Source organism: Tachyglossus aculeatus, chromosome X3 (assembly GCF_015852505.1).
Source record: "Tachyglossus aculeatus isolate mTacAcu1 chromosome X3, mTacAcu1.pri, whole genome shotgun sequence".
Taxonomy (NCBI): Eukaryota; Metazoa; Chordata; class Mammalia; order Monotremata; family Tachyglossidae; genus Tachyglossus; species Tachyglossus aculeatus.
Genome location: NC_052099.1, coordinates 20,938,076 through 20,958,457, shown reverse-complemented (window position 1 = coordinate 20,958,457; position 20,382 = coordinate 20,938,076).

The following is a 20,382-nucleotide window of genomic DNA, read 5'->3' as shown; positions in this document are numbered from 1 at the left end:
AAAGGGGGATTAAGACTGTGAACCTCACGTGGGACAGGGGCTGTGTCCAACCTGATTTATCTACTCCAGCACTTAGAAAAGTTCTTTACACATAGTAGCGCTTAACATATATCATTACTACTAATGACAGGATTCCAAAACACTCCTCTAAGGGTGGTGGGTCAGGTCAGATGGGTCTCTAACCAGAAACTAATGCCATCTTTCTCTCTGTAGTCAGTGACACTATCGCATGTTTTATATAATATCAAATGTGATCATTGGACAAGGCTTAAAGAGTAAATATGAGTTGTAGAGGAAGTTTGCTTTCAATAAATAAGGTATAAGAAAAAAATAATCACAGTGGTTTATAGTACATTCTGGATCTTGCAGTAGGTTAAGAACACTGATGAAAGAGTGTCTTCTTTCTTTCCTAGAGCTTAGTATACTACTCTGGATGTATTAAGCACTTGATAGATACTATCACTACTGCTATTATTATTAATAAAACTAGGAAACCAGAATTAATAAGAGTAATTGTGTGCTTACTGTATGCCAAAACACTCTATTTTGTACTCTCCCAAGCGCTTAATACGGTGCTTTGCACGCAGTAAGTGCTCAGTAAATACAATTAAATGAATGAATGAAGGATGTTAAATAATCAGATCAGACAGAAATAAATCAAATTGGTAGGTTCAAACATTTTGCTTAAAATTTTTTAAGAGTAAATTTGTCCTTTAGGTGGTTGTTCAAATGGAAAAAAAAAAAAAGCCTTTCCATTCATTCAAAGAGATGTCAGTTTGACAGTTTTGCATGGCTCTACATTTCACTGGTAATTTATAATTCTTGGTTCGGCAAAAACATGTTTGAAGTTTCATCGAGTAAACTTTCAAAAATATGCTCTGTTGCTCTGACTAGGTCTCTCATTGCAAACAATATTTTCTCTCTTTTTTGAATCCAAAGTGACTGTGGGACTTGACAAACACAAGCAAGCAAGTGTGACAAATGTAGCATCAAGGGACAAGTTAGATCACAAATCAGGAGGTCCTGAAACAATGTCAGTCCACTAGTATTTGAAACCAGGCCAGATAGATACATCACACCTGCTGGATCAGTGTCTGTCACTCGGTGATATTTATTGAGCACTTAGTGTGTGCAAATCCCGTACTAAACACTTGAAAGTGTGCCATAGAATGAGAGGGTGTGATTCTTCTCTCAAGGACTTTATAATAATGATAACAACTGTAGTATTTGTTAAGCACTTTCAATGTGCCAGGCACTGAACGTAGTGCTGGGATAGATACAAGATAATTGGGCTAGAAACAGTCCCTGTCCTACATGGGGTTCACCATATTAATACAATACAGCAGGGGAGACAGACACTAAAATAAATTACCCGTGGAGAGAACAACCAAGTATAAAGATCTGCACATAAGCACCTAAGTACTTAGGGGGTACAGACACATGAGCATAGTTTGCCATCAGTCAGTGAGTGGCATGTACTGAGTGTTCACTGTGTTCAGTGAACTGTACTAAGTGCTTGGGAGATTGTAATACAACAGAGTTGATGGAAACAGTCCCTGCCCACAAGAAGCTTACATATAAAAGGGGTTAAATTGTCCTCCTCCCGTCCTCCCCCACCCTTCTCCCCACCCCCAAGAAACAGTCTAGTTTGGATAAACTTGGCATACTTCTGCTGCATGGGAGTATGATATCATCACGCTATGCTATGTGCCCAGTGAAAATGTGTGTGAAAATGAGGAGTCTCTGTGTCCCATATTAATAATAATAATAATAATGGCATTTATTAAGCACTTACTATGTGCAAAGCACTGTTCTAAGCACTGGGGAGGTTACAAGGTGATCAGGTTGTCCCACGGGGGGCTCACAGTCTTCATCTCCATTTTACAGGTGAGGTCACTGAGGCACAGAGAAGTTGTGACTTGCCCAAAGTCACACAGCTGACAGTTGGCGGAGCCGGGATTTGAACCCATGACCTCTGACTCCAAAGCCCATGGTCTTTCCACTGAGCCATGCTGCTTCTCATTGAGTGGTCATAGCTAAAGAGGATATTTTAGTTTTTTTCTGGGGCTTCTATTAGTAATTAATGTTCCATTCTTAAGCCCAGTAAATATAGTTTGAATTGGTATCACTATACCTTTTTTATGTATAACATTTCCATTTATCCTACAGTCAGGATTCTACGCCATTCCCTCATGTACTTTGAGAGTATTTTTCAAAAGCAATCTTCATCACTGGCCAAAATGGAGGTGAAGCAACATGGCCTAATGGATAGGTTACTTATACTGGGAGTAACTGAACCTGTGCTCTAATCCTGGCTCTATCACTTGCCCGCCTACACTGCTCCTTGGGGATCTCACTGTGGGCAGGGAATGTCACTGTCTATTGTTGCATTGTACTTCCCAAGTGCTTAGTACAGTGCTCTGTACACAGTAAGTGCTCAATAAAAAAATTAAATGACTTTGAGTGACTTTGGACACACCCTCCATCTCATCATCTCTAGTCACTGTACAATCTCTACCCTCACCAGCTATGAAATTCCCCTATCAGTCAGCCAATGAATGGTATTTATTGTGCATTTACTATGTGCAGAGCATTGTTCTAAGCACTTGGAAGAGTCCAATACAAGAGAAATTAGCAGACACGTTCCCTGCCCATAATGAACTTACCTTCTGTCTTACAAACCCCTTCCTCACAAATCCGTCCTCTGACCTTTCAACACTTTGCTTAAGTCTGTCATGCCCTACTTGGTCCCCAAACCAAATTAGCGAACTTTAAACACACAGATCAACACCCTTAACACCACCCTCTCCCCCAAACTCTACTCTTTGACTCTCCTGATCCCCTGCCAATCTTGTATCATTAAATGTTGTCAAAGGTGTTACATCTAAAGTTATCCTCTGCATTAGAATTTCCATGGGGAAATTCTCCTATGAATGCATGTGTGACTTAAAAGACTAATGCGGGACTACTAATTCTGTAGTCCCGGCTACAGAAAAAGCCTAATTTCTTGTGTTATCAAGTTTAATGTTCGTTCCACCCGTTACTGCTTTCTCTTTTGCCTTTTTGTCTTTCTTATGCCTTTGCTCAAAAAAGAATCATTTATTTCTTGGTGGCAGAATCCCACGTTGGTATGTATTTGGTAATCAGGAATGTAGAATTCCCTGAGACTTTTTTTTTTTTTTTTACTGTGTCCTTAAAACATTTCTTCCATCCTCCTTGCCATTAGTTTCCCAATTTCTGTACAGTAGTTTGGGGGATACTTAGTAAAGCATAGAGGTAAATTGGCCCCAAAAGGGAACCCTGAAAGGTTGTTTTTTCTTCTGGATCGCAGTTCAAATGTCCCAACACCCCAAGCATAGCCTGCTTTCAAGCCAGCAGGTGGCTAAATGAAAAAGATCCATGGGGTGCTGAAGAGATGAGAATTTTCCTTGTCAGGTCTTGGGCTGTGATCGCACTCATTGGTTAATATCATCCAGCATATGGTGACTCTCATGGTGCAAGAAAGTGGCATGAAAAATGAAAGGCAAAATTATGAATGGTCTGTGGGTTTGCCAACAACAAAAGAACATGAGCAAAAATTGAATAGATGGTTCGGCTGGGTAGTGTAGAACGTAATTCAGATTAAAGTACCCAGCTTCTGACCAATATGGCTGAATAGTCAAGATTTTTCATTTTAAAATGTCTTCCATTTTGACTCTGTGACTCAAACAGTGCCCCATGGGTTTAACTACAGAAATAATTTTAGCCTGGCCTTTTTTTCCCCCTGATTTTTCCTGTGTAGGAAATTACATCTGGTAAAGCAACTGGATGAGTTATTTTACATAGCGAGGAGAACCCCAACCCATGTACCTATAGCATGTCAAAATATTTTCCCTTTGAGTGTTGTTGACTCCAACGTTGGCTTTATGTTGTAGACACATAGACATATGTTGTGTTTTCACTTGATGACGAATGTGCATGTCCAATTTATGTTACTCCAGGCCTGCAGGTGATTTTTCCAAGCACTGAAACACAGTCTCAGTGCAGAAGAGCAATGGACTGTGAGTAGATCATGGCATCAGGCACAACAGACTGGCTGGAAGAACAGGGAGCTTACTATGTGCCAAGCACTGCAGTAAGCACTGGGATAGATACAAGATAGGTGCCACATGGGGCTCACAGTCCAAATAGAAGGAAGAACAGGTACTGAATCCCCATTTTGCAGATGAGGAAGCTGAGGCACAGAGAGGCAGTCTATCAATCAGTGGCCTCTATACTGAATCCATTGGTATCTATACTGAAAAAAATTGGTATTGCATGTTTGAAATTACATAAAATGGATTGTGCACTGTACTGAACACTTGGGAGAGTACAATACAACAGAGTTAGTGGACACATTCCCTGCCCATAGCAAGCTGATTTGCCCCAGGTCACACAGCAGACAAGTGGCAGAGCCAGGATTAGAACTCAGGTCTTCTGACTCGCAGGCCCATTGCTGCTTCCACTAGGCCATGCTGCTTCTCATTCTCTATGAAATCATCATTCATTTAATTGGTATGGTTCTAACAGTTGGTAATGATGGGCCATCCAGTGAGTTAAGCATGGCGTAGATGCAAGAAAATCAGAAAGATGTAGTCCCGCACGTGGTTTTCAATCTAAAAAGTGAGAAGAGCAGGGCTACTATCTCTATTTTATGGATTAAGAAATTGGGGCACAGAGAGGCTAAACAATTTGCCCACAGCAGGTAAGTGGCAGATCTGGGAATAGACCTGGTGTCCTGATTCCCTAATCAAGGCCCTTTCCAAAATGCTAAACAGGTTTCCAGGTGTTTTTGGCTCCCCAAATTTAGTAATCCCTTGTACAACCTCCTTTTAGCCATCACAGCATCCTTTTTCTAATTCTCTTTCATTCGGTTAAACAAGCATCTACTTAGAGTGGCAAAAGGAGCAAGTAAAAGATTTCTTTAGGCTCCGATCAGGTTAACCAAGGTTATTTTCATGACTAGAATAACCACACTAAAAAAAAAAAAGCATGCGTACCCTTCACTTTAGGGAATAAGAGAAATTTAGCATTTCTTGCATTGAATGACACGAGGACGTGATGATGAATACTAGTCAATTGTTCTCACTGAATTAACATTGATTTCTGTTAAGACTGAATTAGATCTGATGACTCCAGTGGTCTGTGTGAAGCTGAGAAGGATTTTCCTACCAAAAGGATTTGAGACTAGTTCAATGGAGGATGTCTACTAATCATGTTGATTCAAATGGTAATATCACTGGACAGAAACATTTATTCCCGAATCAAGTGATATTACCATTTGAATCAAAATGGTAATTTTATTTTATTGGTAAATTGGCTTGTGCATATTATTAGTAATGGTTTTGTTATTAAATCAGACAACCATTTTAATTGTCGGCCCCCTTCCTGAAGCTGTATGGATTAATGTTTAATTGACAATCAGAAAAAAAAGAACCCAAATTATTGGGACTTCCATTTAATAGGGTTATATTCAATTAGCATAAGAGAGCATGTGTGCCAATGTCCTGCTTGCACAAAGAAAGAGAATGTAATCTGGTTAGAGTCTTAGAAGCCTCAGATGGGAAGCGGCAGGGGGAGGGGAGTCAGAGAACATTGGAAGTGGCCGTGATGGAAAAATGGTTGAGGCGAAGAAGATCTGCCACAAGAAGGGCTCTTGTGGACAGAGAGGCTGGAGACCTGAGGACGCTGACTTGGCCGAGCCTGAACTGCGATGTGGCATGCCGTTTCCTCTCAGTCCCCCGTTTCTCCTAGTGTTGGGCTCCAGTAGTTGTACTGAAAAATTCCAGAGGCCACCTATGCTCTCCCTCTTCCCCAACTGAATAAAGCACTAGGGCCATGGAACATAAACCAAAAGCCACTGCTCTGTCAGGAGTCCAGCACCATGGACTCCCCTTTGCTTGGAGCTTGGGGAAACCCTGGAGGCGTGGGGCTAATGCCATATTGTCTGTGAGCAGGTATGCCAGTAGATAAAGAACAAGGAGAGCAGGGATCTGGGCATTTCACAATGCAGCAAAGCCTAGAAGTAAGACTTCAGGATTGGGAGTCAAACAACCAGACTTCTTGCTCTATCTCTGCCCCTTTTCTGCTGGGTGTTCTTGGGCAAGTCACTTTACTTTTGGGCACTTCAGTTTCCTCGACTGTAAATAAGGTACAAAATCTCTGTTCTTTCCTCTAGGATCGTGAGCTCTATGTGAGACAGGGACCCTTTATGACTGATTTTCTATATCAATCCCAGTACTTAATGCTGGGCTTCGTACACAGTAAGTGTGTAATACACGCCACTGTCAGCAGAGTTGAAAAACATTGAATCATACCCTAGAGATCAGAGAAATAAGCAGTCTAATAGCATAACCTTGTATCCTATTATTATTAAGTGCCGTCGAGTCATTTCCGATTCATTGCGACTCTGTGGATAAACTTTCTCCAGAATGACCTGTCCTCTGCCATAATCTGCAGCCTTTCTAATGGTTCTTCCGTTATTACTGTTATGGCCTCTGTCCATCTAGCTGCTGGTCTGCCTCGTCCATGTTTTCCCTGGACTTTTCCTAGCATTAGCGTCTCCTCCAGAGAATCAGTCCTCCTGATTATGTGTCCAGAATATGCTAATCTAAACCTTGTATCTACCCAATGCTTAATACGCAATAATTGCATAATAATGCCCAAATAGTTTTTATTGTTGTTAACATTTTAATCCTAATTCCTGAAGAATGCCAAAGTCCTTAGTGTGGTCAGTTTGCCCAGAAGTGTAGTAGGGAAGGCCGAAGACTCGTTACGGGCAGGGAACGTATCTGCTAATTTTGTTGGATTGTACTCTTCCAAGTGCTTAGTCCAGCTCTCACTAAATACCATCTCCCAAGTGCTTAGTCCAGCTCTCACTAAATACCACTGATTAATTGATTGTTGCTTTTGTTTACCCAAACCTTTCAAAGGCAAATTAAAAGTCAGACCTGTAGTTTCCCATCATACTTCAAGTTCCTAAGGCATGCTTCGGCCTTCAAAAGTTAAATGAAGCTGACTGACAGTTGCATCAGTTAAACCCAGTGGAGCACCAAGAAGCCCCACTAAAGCAATTGGATGAGAACGGATGTTTGGAGAGTGGTGCTGTTGTTGGAAGATGGTATTCACACTGCAGCAACAGCCGCAGAAAGCACCCCAGTGCTTCTTTGCAGCTCAGGATGAGCAGGTTGGAGAGATCCATTCCCAGCCCAGTTCTTTTGGCCTTCAGAGCGTTATAGAAATCACATCTCCTCCAAAAGGTCTTCCTGACGAAGCCTCCTTTCCCCTACTCCCTTTACCTTCTTCTTCACCCTTGCATTTGGATCTTGCCTTCAGGGACTTGATGTCCAACTCCTTGGCTTGCAAGCCCCATGTGGAACAAGGACTGTGCCCAACCTGATTATGTTGTATCCACTCCAGTGCTTTGAAATAATAGTGCTTGCACATGGTAAGCATTTCACAAGTACCATTATACTTATCATTATTATTCACCCCATGCTCAGCCTCGTGGCACTGATAGATATATCCATGATTTATTTTCATGTCTGTCCCTTCTCTAGACTGTAAACTCCTTTTGGGCAGGGAATGTGTCTACTGTATTCTCCCAAGTGCTCGTACAGTGCTGTGAACACAGTGAGCACTTGATAAATGCTACTGATTGATTGACTGGTTTTCCCAGCACTTCAGAAAAGAGCCCAGGGTGTAAGTAGACCTAGGGGACCAAGGTGGATTTACCATCTCTCCTCTCATTAGTACTTTCCTAAAAATTGGGCTGGAAGGTGTCCCTAGCCTCTTATAGGCAGGACTGGGGCCTGTTTGTAATTAGGGCCCCCACGAAGCAAAGACGGTAGAGAAGAATTCCCCATGAAAAATTCTCACTGAGACATACACACAGCTTTTAGAGACTTTCATTTGAGGGTTTCTTGCGTAACTTCCTCTTCCCGGAGCTTGTAATTCTATCTTTGTCTCTTCTGGATACTGTCAGATATCCGTCTGGTAGGGAGACTTCTGTACAATGAGGGTGGCTTTATTGTTTGCATGTGGTCATCAATCAATCCATTTTATGTAATTTCAAACATGCAATACCAATTTTTTTTTATTGAATTTGTCTCAACCGAAGGATTAAAGAAGGTAAGTACATTTTCCTGATGCATCATAATAAATGGCAATTGCAAAATAAAATCGTTGTGTTGAAGATTGTATGTTCATGCCTACACCTGCCATCTGGTGGGTATTTGGTGAATTGCAAATTAAAGTTTTAGTGCAAAGGAACCCAAGCTATGAAGTCAATCAATCAATGGTAGTTATTGATTATGTGCAGAATACTGTCCCAGGTACATAAAGCAGAAAGAAAGACAGCACTGTGGGCTTTTCCACCTTCCAACGCTTGTACTCCACTTGACTGTGAATAGATGGTCATTCACTGAAGTAGTAGTAATAACAATAATAATAATAAATGGTATTTGTTAAGTGCTTAGTATGTGACAGGCACCGTTCTAAAGCACTGGGGTAGATACAAGATAATCGGGTTGGACACAGTCCCTGTCTGCCTGTTGTGTGCGGAATACTGTACTAAGCACTTGGGAGAGTGCAATAGAGTGCCCATAAAGAGCTTACAATGCCTAAGCTGATGTTTTATGATGAGACCTGTGGTGTCTAATGTAAAGAGAAATATCTGCATAGAAGCTGAATATCATTGGCTGTCCATGTAAGGATGAGGATCTTTTTTTTTTCCCCCTCACAGTAACCTGCTCAAGCGTGCCTCCTGATTCACTAGAGCTTAGGACAGCACAGTGGATAACTGCTCCCCAGGGTCGTGGTCTATCATCAATCGTATTTATTGAGCGCTTACTATATGCAGAGCACATAGTCTAGTGGATAGAGAATGGCTGGCGTCAGAAGGACCTGGGTTCTAATTCTGATTCCACCACTTGTCCGACATTTGACCTTGGTCAAGTCACTTAACTTCTCTGTGCCTCACTTCCCCTCTCTTTAAAATGGGGATTAGGACTGAGAGCCCTATGTGGGACAGGGACTGTGTCCAACCCGATTATCTTGTATCTACCCCAGTGCTTTAGAACAGTGCCTGTCGCATACTAAGCACTTAACAAATACCATTTATTATTATTATTGTTATTACTACTACTACTGCGAATGACCATCTATTCACAGTCAAGTGGAGTACAAGCGTTGGAAGGTGGAAAAGCCCACAATGCTGTCTTTCTTTCTGGTTTATGTACCTGGGACAGGCTGGGAGGATGGAATGAATGGTTGATTGCTTCCAAAATCATAGCCCTAGTGGTCTGGGGAAATCCCCTTATAATGGTAATAATGACAATCATCATCATGTTTAAATGCTTTGTGTGTGTCTAATGCTGAGGTAGATAAAAGATCATCAGGCCCCACATGGGGCTCACAGTCTAAGTAGATGGCAGAACAGGGATTGAATTCACATTTTTCAGATAAAGGCACTGAGCCACAGAGAAGTGACGTGATTTGGTCACATAAATGGAGGAGCCTCTGACTCCCAAGCCCTTGTTCTTTCCACCCTATACAGTACTTATCATCATCATCATCAATCGTATTTATTGAGCACTTACTATGTGCAGAGCACTGTACTAAGTGCTTGGGAAGTACAAATTGACAACATATAGACACAGTCCCTACCCAACAGTGGGCTCACAGACTAAAAGGGGGAGACAGAGAACAAAACCAAACAAACTAACAAAATAAAATAAATAGAATAGATATGTACAAGTAAAATAAATAAATAAATAGAGCAATAAATATGTATAAACATATATACATATGTACAGTACATACATATATACTTATGAGCATTCGTATGCAACAACCTTATGAGGTTGTTCTCGTGTGCATTCAGGCTCAAACCAGCTTTTTCAATAACAAACTTATTTTCAAAAACCTACGCTTCATCCATGCAGATGCAACCTCGGTGGCTTTAGGTTCCAAAGAAAATGTTATTGACTACCCTTTAGTTCTCTTGCTTTCATGTTGTCTTCATCAGTGCTAATTCTGTACTTGAAATAATCTTTATTCATAAATGCACTAGGATGTCTAATCATTTCAGTCAATAGTAACATAATTTATACAGCTATAAAACTGCTCAGTTAAACACTATATCTTGGCTTCTTTTAAGTGCAAGTCTTGAATTTTACAGTCAATGAAGAGCATGCTTCCAATGGTGGATAAGATCACAGGTCTGGGAATCAGAAATACCTGGTTCTAATCCCAGCTCTGGCAGTTGTCTGTTGTGTGACTTTGGGCAAGTCGTTTAACTTCTCTGTGCTAAATGGAGATTAAAACCATAAGCCCAATGTGGGATAGGGACTGTGTCCAAACTGCCCTCATCTATATTCATCTCTGCGGTTAGAGAAATTCCATCCGACAGTGCTTCTTTTACCTCTGATAATCCACCACCAATCTACTGTCCATGTACTTTAATCCATCCAGAACTGCCTAACATACCTAACATTTCCTTTGAGCATCACTGTCTCTCTACCAGGAAATTATGGCTACATCTCTTATGCGTGTATACCAATCTTTCCTGAGCCTCCTGGGATTTTCTGCCGGGACAACGTCCTGGGAAAACAAATTCCACGTGGTTATGTTTTACTGTGCGAAAAAGGAGTTCATTCTATGGGTTTTGATCTTATCACCAATTTCACACTCTGAACGTTTTCCCCAATATGGAGATATTTGGTGAACAAGGCTCAACCTGTCTCCCCCTTGATGATTTTGTAAATTTCAGTCACATTGTCTCAGCCTTCATTTTTCCAACTTGAAGAGCCCTGGCATCCCTGTCTCTTCTCATGGACATTATTTCATTACCTCTTCCTACTTTGTTCTGGTCTCTTGCCATTTTGCCAAGTGAGAAGATTTTTTTAAAAAATAATGCATTCAGCTTGTGTTATTTCCCAATTAAACATCTCTAGACTGTAAGCTCCTTGTGGGCAGGGAATATGTCTACAAACTCCGTTATACTGTGCTTCTCTAAGCACTTAGTTCAGTGGTCTACACAGAGTAAGCACACAATAAATATGATTTCTTGGCTAATTGATTTGCAGGTCCTTTATAAGCTGCTTCCACAGAGTAGTCACTATTCAATTAGAAAGTCTGAGATCTGTGATAGGACTCCCCTGCTAGATTGTAAGGTCCTTGTGGACTTACTGTAAGTAGAACACTGTACTAAGAGCTTGGAAGAAGACAATAGAGTTGGTAGAGATGATCTCTGCCCACAAGCTGTTTGCAATCTAGTAGGGTAGATGACTAAATAATATAAGGATTTGTACATAAATGCCTTAGGAAGGGGGGTGGCTATTCTGCAGTGTCAGAATGATTTGATGATTTGGATGCAAATGGGTAGGTGATGTAGAAGGGAGGGTTCAAAGGGTGGAGAGATGAGACATTAGTCAGGAAAGTCTTCCTGAAAGAAATGTGATTTTTAAAAGGTTTTAGACCATGGAGAGAGTGGTAGTCTGCCAGATACGATGGTAGGGATTATGTAAGGTCTTTGGGAGCAGGAGTTCATTCATTCAGCCAATCGTATTTACTGAATGCTTACTGTTTACAGAGCACTGTACTAAGTGCCTGGAAAGTACAATTCAGCAAGAGAGAGACAATCCTTGCCTGCCCCAGGCTTACTCTAGAAGTTACATTTGTTGTCATGATATATTTCCCAAGTGCCTAGTACAGTGCACCTCACCAAGTGAGCGCACAATAAATGTTACTGCGACTACAGAGTGTGAACGCGGTGTCAGCCTTGCGAGCAGCAAATATGATATTTACTCTCAAGTGCTTAGTACAGGTACAGTAGGTGCTCAGTAAGTACAACTGATTGATTTATAGCTGAGTGTTCAAACAGTGAGGTGACTGGGTTTTTTCGATATCCCTGTGTTGGTAATATTTTGATTTTGCTACATCCTTGCTTTAGTTGAGAACAAAGGATTCAAGGCTTTTTTAGGGCTTTTGTGTTTTAAGGTGAAAGTGCCACCCCGTGGCCACGAGAAATAAAAGCATCATCAAAGCAGTATCAGGTTGTGAACAATGCACTTCATTGATTCCACCCCTTATTTTGCCTTGTAAAATGAATGAGGAAAATAGTTTATTGGGGTGACCATGGGAAATGGACAGAATGCTGGTAAAAAAATTTTTTTTTTTACGAACTTACGACAGGATTTATAGAAACAGCAGGAATTTGACTCTCAATAATTCTCTGAGAGCGGCCTTGGCAAAGGATGACATAAATTATTTTAGGGTATTCCTTAGTATCATCTCTGCCTAAGAAAATTACAAAGCTGATGGTTTGAAGAAAAGGGTTGGATTCAGAACAGGAATGGTGGATTATTATTATACCTTTAATAATAATGGTAATGGTTTTTGTTAAGAATTGATTCTTTCCCAAGCATTGTGGAAGATAAAAGATAATCAGGTTGGACACAATCTCTTCCCCACATGTGGCTCACAGTCTAATTAGAAGGGAGAAGAGGTATTTAATCGCAATTTTAACAGATGAGGAAGCTGAGATGCACAGAAATTAAGTGATTTTATCAAAGTCACACACAGTAGACTAGTGGTAGAGCTGGCATTCGAACCCTGGTCCTCTGACTCCCAGGCTCTTTCCCCTAGGCCCTGCTGTGTTTCTGAAATTTGAGAGACTAGTCTTGGGAAGGAGTTTCTTTTTGGCCATTTTTGCTGAAAGGAAAAGGAACAGACTCAGGGGTCTGAGAATGGAAAACATGGTGGTACAGACCATTACTTCCCTGGAATAGGGAAAATATCATGTTTTAGTGGAAAGAGCACAGGCTTGGGAGCCAGGGGTCTTGGGCTCTAATCCTGGCTCCGCCACTTGTCAGCTGTGTAACTTTGGGCAAGTCACTTCACCTCTCTGTACCTCAGTTACCTCATCTGTAAAATGGGGGTTAAGACTGTGAGCCCCGCATGGGACAAACTGGTTACCCTGTATTGAGTGTTTAACAAATACCATCATTATTATTAGTATTACTATGTGTGAGGCACTGTATAAGCACTGGGAAGATACAAGCTAATCCGATTGGTAGCAGTCCATGTTCCATATTGGGCTCTCAGCCTTTTAATGTCCATTTTACAGATGAGATAACTAAGGCACAGAGACTTTGCGACTTGTCCAAGGTCAGGCACTAGCCAAGTACCCAGGATTAGAGCCGGGGTTAGAACACTGGTCCTTCTGACTCCCAGGCTGGTGCCCTTCGTTCATTCATTCAATCGTATTTATTGAGCAGAAACTATATGCAGAGCACTGTACTGAGTGCTCATGAGAGCACAATATAACAATAAACAGACACATTCCCTGCTCACAGTGCCCGACCCACTGGACCATGCTGCTTCTCATTTATTTATTTAGTTTTATGGTATTTGTTAATATTTGAATATTTCAGCTAGTCCATCTATCAACAGCATTTAATGAGCATCAGCTATGCGCAGAACACTATATAAAGTTCAAGGGGGAGCCCAAAAGCGTTAGAAGACAAAATTTCCCCTCTTCAAGGGCTCTACAACCTGGGCCAGGGGGAATCGAACACTTTAATATTTTAGACATAGGGGAAGAGGAGGAAAGATGTGAGCAGGAGGTTGGCAGTGGGAGAGATAATAATAATGATGAGAACGAGCCACAGTTCTAGGCTGAACTTTGTGTATTCTTGAACTACTTGCACTTGCACAGCAATGCTTACTTAAGTCCTCATAAGTGATATAATAATAATAATAATAATGATGATGATACTTGTTAAGCCCTTACTATGTACCAAGCACTGTTCTAAGCACTGGGGGGAGATATAAGTTAATAAAGTTGGACACAGTCCCTGTTCCACATTGGACTCACCCTCTTAATCACCATCTTTTACAGATAATAATAATAATAATAATAATAATAATAATAATAATAATAATGGCATTTGCTAAGCACTTAATATGTGCAAAACACTGTTCTAGGCTTTGGGGAGGATACAAGATGATCAGGTTGTCCCACGTGGGGCTCACAGCCTTCATCCCCATTTTATAGATGAGGTAACTGAGGCGTAGCGAAGTAAAGTGACTTGACGAAGGTCACAAAGCAGGCAAGTTGTGGAGCTGGGATTAGAATCCATGACCTTCTGGCTCTCAGGCCCAGGCTGCATCCATCCAGTACACCATGATACTCAGGTGCTTTTATCATCAATTGTATTTATTGAGCGCTTACTGTGTGCAGAGCACTGTACTACGCGCTTATAATAATGGCATTTATTAAGCACTTACTAGGTGCAAAGCACTGTTCTAAGTGCTGGGGCGGATACAAGATGATTAAGTTGTCCCATATGGGGCTCACAGTCTTCATCCCTATTTTACAGATGGGGTAACTGAGGCAGAGAGAAGTGAAGTGACTTGCCCGAAGTCACACAGCTGACAATTGGCAGAGCCGGGATTTGAACCCATGACCTCCGACTCCAAAGCCCGGGCTCTTTGCCACTGAGCCACGCTGCTGCTTCTCTTCTCTTTTATCTGCCATACAGGAAGGGAACTGGAAGAAATAAAAAGGACAAAGACTTGCCCGTCACTAGACGCAGTGGATGGGAAATAACTTTGTAGCGATTGGGGGTTGACCAAGGAAGGATAATGAATTAACCGAAAGCCACTCTGGTGGTGGAGCCATGGCATTTCTGCTGCCTAGAGCCTTCCTCCCCTCTTCTCCCTCTCAGCGTCAGCACTCATCAACACTCTCATTTTGAGAGAGGTTCTGGACCAAGCCCACCCTATTAATAACATATGCTGCTTGGCACAAGATGCTCAAGAGCTCGCTACTCTACCATTCAGGCGGGCATTTCCATGGAAACTAGGCTGGTGTGAGGGAAAGGAAAAGTGCATGAAATCACTGAGCTAGCAACGGAGACGAATGCAGACAAAATGCCTCCTGGGTATTCGGTCAGGAAAAGCCAGAATCTGACTGAACCCTTCCCGCAGAAGACAAGCATATCACCATTTAGCTTCAAATGGGCTTTTAAAAAAAATGATGAAAATACTATTTTTAGGAAGAGACCACTGGCACTTTTAGGAGCCAACAGAAATATCAGGAATAGGTGTCAGAAGACATACATTCTGATTGAGTAGCAGCGTGGCTCAGTGGAAAGAGTACGGGCTATGGGTTCAAATTCCAGCTCCGCCAATTGTCAGCTGTGTGACTTTGGGCAAGTCACTTAACTTCTCTGTGCCTCAGCTACCTCCTCTGTAAAATGGGGATTAAGACTGTGAGTCCTCCCTGGTACAACCTGATAACCTTGTAACCTCCCCAGTGCTTAGAACAGTGCTTTGCACATAGGAAGCACTTAATAAATGCCATTATTATTATTTTATTCCAAGTTCTACCACTGTTGCCCAGTTACAGTAATTGAGAAGCATTATAGCCTAGTGGAAAGGGCCCAGATCTGGGAGTTAGAGAACCTGGATTCTAATTCTGGCTCTGCTACTTGTCTGTTGTGTGACCTTGGGCAAGTCACTTGATTTTTCTGTACCTGTTACCTCCTCTGTAAAATAGGGATTAAGCTGTGAACTCCACGTGGGACATAGACTTTGTCCAATATGATTATACTGTATATATCCCTAGCACTTAGAACAGTCCTTTGCAAACAGTAAGTGCTTAACAAGTACCATAAAAAACGAAATAATTGTTGAACGTTTATTTCCAGTCAGTAAAATGGTTATGATGATTAAGCCTGTTTGCTACTATATTCTCTGTAATCGTTAGAGAAAATAACCCTAGTCTTGGCAGATGTGGCAGAGCATGATTAGAACCCAGGTCCTTCTCACTCCCAAGCATACTTCAGCTGTGTGACCTAGGGCAAGTCACAACTTCTTTGTGGCTCAGTTACCTTATCTGTAAAATAGGGATTAAGACTGGGAGCCCATTATGGGTTTTGGACTGTGTCCAACTTGATTAGCTTGTATCTACCCCCAGTGCTTAGAACAGTGCTTGACACTTAACAAATATCATTAAAAAAAGGTTAATAAACCAATTAGAGAAGGCATACACTTTTTGTATTGTCAGGATCTAATATAGCATAGAAGGGCCATGATTTGCTATCTGGGCAGCATTCTGTTTTCAAAATAAATAAGTATTAATGTCACATTTCCTGATGAGCTTTAAGTTTGTGTCAGAAATAATGCAGCCCACCTACCTACTTTGCATAGAACAATGTTTTTCTCTTTTCTGGGAATAAAGACTAGTAACAGACATAAACCATATTTAGGCATTTAGTAATAGACATTAAAATGAGCATTAGAAGAAAATCATTTTTTGTCCCTTCAGTCATATTTATTGAGCACTTACTATGTGCAAAGCGCTGTGCTTGGGAGAGTACAATATAACAATAAACAAGGTTCAAAGAGAAAATCATATTTGGGAAGAGATTAAACCCGCTAAATTCATGAGTTTGTGATGTTTCTGAAAACCATCTTTTATCTTCTAAAAGGAGCAAGAGGTTTCCAGCTTTGGGCTTCTTACTTTCTATTCTCCATTTGCTTCAGAGTTTTGCTTTTCTTCACATTAAACCAGCTGGTATGGGGAACAAAAATCTTCAGATGCAGGGTCAATCAATCAATCAATCAATCGTATTTATTGGTCGATTTTAAATTTTCTGATATACCAAGCAGTATTCAAGAAATAAGATTTAGAGTGGTATTTTCAGTTTATGGGGTGGGGAAGGCTATCCTTAATCCAAAAAAAAAGGCCTAGCATCTCTTGTATCACTTCTGCTTCTACGAGCTGCACCAAGGTCTAAATGAGGGCTGTCTTCAGGCATGATAACTATAGAGTTTTTCATAAAACACTTGTAGCACTAGCGAAGTGTTTTGTTGGCATCATCAAAGATATACCTCGTGGTCTACCATCCACCCCTGACTGAATCATAGCCACAAGCAGCATGGCTGAGGAGGTCTAGTCAGGGGACGTGGATTCTAATTCTGCCTCCACCACTCATTGGCTGGGTAACCTTGGGTCATTTTTCTGTGCCTCAACATCTTCATCTGTAAAAGGGGAATAGACATTTTTCCTCCCTTCCCGAATGTCTCTTTTATGTTGTTATAGAAGCTGTGTGATTCAGTGGAAATAGCCCGGGCTTGGGAGTCTGAGGTCATGAGGTCTAATCCAGGCTCTGCCACTTGCCTGCTGTGTGGCCTTGGGCAAGTCACTTAACTTCTCTGTGCCTCAGTTACCTCATCTGTAAAATAGGAATTAAAACTGTGAGCCCCACGTGGGACAACCTGGTTATCTAGTATCTACCCTAGCGTTTAGAACAGTGTTTGGCACGTAGTAAGTGCTTAACAAATACCAGCATTATTATTATTATTACTCTCCCAAGTGCTTATTACAGTGCCCTGCACAAAGTAAGTGCTTAATAAATATGATTGGCTAACTGACTTACATTTAAATCCCTATGAGGCACAGAAATTGTTTGACCTTATTACCTTGTATTTACCACAGTGCTTGGCACATAATAATTGCTTTATTACTATTACAAAAAACCCTAATCATTGCTTTTGTGTCTCCCATCCCACCCGCCACCCATCTCCCTTTAACTGACCTGCTGACTTTTTTCAGCTTACATTCTTGACTCCTTAGAAGTTATCCTTTTAACTACCAAAGAATTCTTCTGCCTCCAAACTGTTGCTCGCACATTCCACAATATGGATCAAGTCAACTAAACACTAGTATTTACTGAGCACTTACTGTGTGCAGAGCACTGTACTAAGCATTTGGAACAGTACAATGAAGTTGGTAGAAACATTCCTGCCCCACAATGAGTTTACAGTATAGGTCTCCCTCTGCCCTGAAATCCACCAAACTTGGTCCTTTCTTTGCCCTGAAATCCACCAAACTTGGTCCTTTCTTTGCCCTGAAATCCACCAAACTAACTAGTCCTCTCTCTGCCTTCAAATCCACCAAACTAAGTCCTTCCCCCTTTTCAAAACCCTCTGAAACTGCCGGCTCACCTATGGAGCATCCCTGCTGATCCCTGCTTTCCAAGTCACGTCGCTCAGTCAGTATATCTGTTCATTTATTATTCACCTATGCATTTCAACACTTTCTTTCGACTCCGTACGGCATTTCCCGTGTTCTTTGACATAAACTGTGTTTTGTGATGCAACTCCTTCCTTGCTAATTTCATTGAATATCGTTGTTTCCAACCCCTTCCTGACTTGCTGCTCTATTTTCACACTTACTAGAAGCTTTCAGACCATTTTCTCAACTCCTTTTGCAGCTGCTCCTTCCCAACAGTATCATTTTGTGGAAATGGTTTTCAGTGCTCAGTAGATGTCACTCTAGGGCTGCTGCTTTACCGTTTCGCATTGATTTTGCCGCATGAAATGGTCCAAACTGGCAACAACCAGACTCAACTTTAACTGGAAAAACAGTTCAAATGTTTCACAGAATGTAACAATAACTTTAGAATAGAAAATCCTGAGAGAAGCTAGTCAAATCTTGAGAGAAGTGTTTTTGTTTAAAAACTGCCCCCGATCCTAATATTGACAGTACATTTGCAGGTGTTCCAATTGAGATATTTTGCAATAAATAGCCTAATATAAATGGGAGAGATGAGTAAATCCTTATGGGAACATTGGATTAGTTGTTTTAGGAACTTGAAGTTCTCCATATAGCTAAGAAAATGGGAGCAGATGGAGTGTTTAAAATGATGTAGTTTCTTCTGGCACTGTGCCGTGGTCTTACTGTGTGGTTTGTTTTTGAGGATTCCTCTGAGACTCTATCTTGGATTTCCTTTATTTCCGCAAATCATCCCAATAACTCGGGGCAAGCAAATTGTGAGATTGAAAGCATGTACCCCATACTAATTCAGTGTAGATCTTGGGGAAAAAAAAACAGTCTGAAAACCTCGCTAGGGATAAATAATAATAATGGTATTTGTTCAGTGCTTACTCTGCACCAAACATGTTCTAAGCATTGGGGTAGATCCAAGATATTAGATCAGACACAGTCCCTGGCCCACTTGAGGCTCACAGTCTAAGTAGGAGGGAGAACAGGTACTGAATTCCCATTTTACAGCTGAAGAAACTGAAGCACAGAATTTAAATGACGTCCAAGGTCACGCAGCAGGCAAGGGGCGAAGCCAGGAATAGAATCCAGCTCCTTTGATTCCCAGCCCCAGGATCTTTCTACTAGGCCATGCTGCTTCTCTAGGCCACACTGGTCTCTAAAGAGAAAAGAAACCCAGAATTGGGAGGGACATTCATAAATTTTTGATTTTCATTGAGCCATCAAAAATATGACCAGCAAGAACCTTAAACATTTCACTTTCAGTTGGGATGGTGGTGGCAATAGCAGAGGAAGTGGGAATGGCAGCCAAGTAGTGTAATGTCTGCGTGTAGTGTATAATAATGATGGCATTTATTAAGCACTTACTATGTGCAAAGCACTGTTCTAACCGCTGGGGAGGTTACAAGGTGATCAGGTTGTCCCACGGGGGGCTCACAGTCTTAATCCCCATTTCACAGATGAGGTAACAGAGGCGCAGAGAAGTTAAGTGACTTTCCCAAAGTCAGCCGACAATTGGCAGAGCCGGGATTTGAACCCATGACCTCTGACTCCAAAGCCCGTGCTCTTTCCACTGAGCCATGCTGCTTGTATGTAGAGACACCCAGGGTGTTGATAATAATAATAATGATGGCATTTTTTAAGTGCTTACTATGTTTTTTAAGCGCTTAGTATGTGCCAAGCAAAGTAATCAGGTTGTCCCACGTGGGGCTCATAGTCTTGGTAAAGAGAAATTAAGTGACTTAGCCAAAGTCACATAGCTGATAAGTGGCAGAGCTGCAATTAGAACCCATGACCTCTGACTCCCAAGCCGGGGCTCTTTCTACTAAGCCATGCTGCTTCTCCAGCGACGGTGACAGTAGAACTCGGGATGGTCATGGTGGGGGTGGGGGGCACGTCAAGAATGCTCTGCACTCCAGCCAACCATAGCTCAGATTGGCGCAGGCACCAACAGATAAAAAAACCCTCCTCACTGCCACTCAACCTGCAACTGTGCTTTCCGCTGCTGCCGTCACGTCTTCTCGTGCCTCCACATTTGGTGGGGTGACATTTACCCCACTCTAGACTGTTCTCTGTTGGAGGAGTGGGACATCCTGCCCCTGTCACTACCATAGCTAAGATGAGCATCCTGGTCACTAAGCTAATCGGACCGTGTGTATACCTATTGCCCAGGACTCTATTTGTCTTTGATTTCCTCTCTGTTCCCTCGTTTCCTGCCTTTCACTTCGTTCTCTCTCTCTGCCCCCCCTCTTTCTCTCTTTCTTTCTCCTCTAGCTCTTGCTTTCTCA